This window comes from Pseudomyrmex gracilis, unplaced genomic scaffold (assembly GCF_002006095.1).
Source record: "Pseudomyrmex gracilis isolate BER0280 unplaced genomic scaffold, ASM200609v1 scaffold_298, whole genome shotgun sequence".
NCBI classification, from domain to species: domain Eukaryota; kingdom Metazoa; phylum Arthropoda; class Insecta; order Hymenoptera; family Formicidae; genus Pseudomyrmex; species Pseudomyrmex gracilis.
In genome coordinates, this window is record NW_018020882.1 from 83,253 (window position 1) to 85,000 (window position 1,748).

Sequence of the window (1,748 nt, forward strand, 5' to 3'; positions counted from 1 at the left end):
GTATTTTCGAACGTTATTTTGAACTCGTTACCGTGCATGCCTCGCCACTTGCTCGGATACCAATCGATGGTGTCCGCGCGCTCGGTCAATCTCGAGTAGTCGTCGTGAAATCCATTGAAGCTGTGCAGAGCAACAAAAGCCGGTTCCGAATACTTCGAACGATAGGAAACTTCTAGGATAACCACGTTGAAGAATTTCTTGTCCCACAGGTACTTGAGCTGACGTCGCATCATCAATGTTCTTTCATCCGAACTGATGATAAGCAAGAGTTTCGGCATGTGCTTTGGATAAGATATCAATTTAACATCTTCCATCAGAACGTTCAATTCCGCATTAGTGATATCGGTATTCGACGTGTAAATGTAAATCAGCAAAGTACGGGAAGAAGCCATGTTTCGCGTTTTGTATGTGGTTTCCAAGTTGAACATTTGTATCGGTCACGTAGCAGACATAATTTGGGCAACGACATCGAGTATTGATCTGTCGTAAATGTCATATTTTTGAATGCTGATGATCACATCCTGAAATATGACCGATTGCAAAATCCTTTGGATTGATTGATCAACACGGATTTCTTGGTAAAAGTTTGAGCGGACAATACTGATTGCAGCAAACAAATACAAAACAGTACTCGCAATCTTCATTGTTTGATCAAGAGAATTTTTAATTTTTCTTCCGTTTTAAGATTAAATGATCTTAAAAATATTTTGATATCTTGAAAATTTGTTTAAATATCTTGATATAAAAACAAGGTGCGCTGTTGATGTTTACAGATACACATGTATTTAAGAAATACATTAAAAGTCGAAGAACATTCGAAGTTTACGGACAACATAGTGCGTAGTTGCGCACTATCTTCACATAAAATATGACCCTAATGACAATAAACTTCTAATTGCTGATTTTATCTATAATAATATAGACACATAAATATTTACACACGATATCATTCTATATTCTTATTTTTCGCTTGTTAGCGATTGATTAATCGACCATTTATATATAAATCGATTCGCATATCAGTTATCTTAACGTGAAAAAAAACGCAGATATTTCGCGATAACATAGCAAACGCGGCACATTTACGACGTAATGATAAATCAAAATTTTTTTTACACACAGCGAAAAATCGATTACAAAATAAACTAGTAACACGTGTACTGTAAATTGTATTCTACAAAAAAAGTATATTACTAGATATTTATATGAATTTCACAGCTAATCGATATAGTTCTTCGTATAATAATGCATATAGTACATTATTCTTAATAAAAAATATTAAAAAAATTAATTTATATGCGTTTAAATAATTAACATATACAGCCAAAAACATAAAAAAAAAATAAATGCCCCTTCGCAGTCGGTAGGACTCGAACCTACGCTCCCAGAGGGAATCTGATTTCTAGTCAGACGCCTTAACCACTCGGCCACGACTGCTACGAACTCGGTCTCTCCCACTTCGAGGTTTTTACATAAACGACATACATAGTTTTTGCAAAATACATTAATTTAATTATATTTCTTGTTGGTCTTTGACAAAATCCCGTAATTATTATTATTATTATTATTATTCATAATATTATATTATTATATTAGTATTCATAATAAATCTAATTATGTATTTAATATTGTTTTGTATATACAAGGTGAGTCTGATAAAACGTTTCAACATATTTTTCTCAAAAATAGTTTGAGATGAGAGAAGACATTCATTATCAAAAATATAGAACATGAAGGAAAACATATTA

General features: G+C 32.6%; 1 non-coding gene across 1 annotated transcript; it reads right to left on the reverse strand.

Annotated features, from left to right (window-relative positions):
- Positions 1 to 1,355: 1,355 nt before the first annotated feature.
- On the reverse strand, positions 1,356 to 1,437 carry Trnas-aga. The gene has a single exon. It is a non-coding gene; the product is annotated as a tRNA-Ser (tRNA).
- Between the last annotated feature and the right edge of the window lie 311 nt (positions 1,438 to 1,748).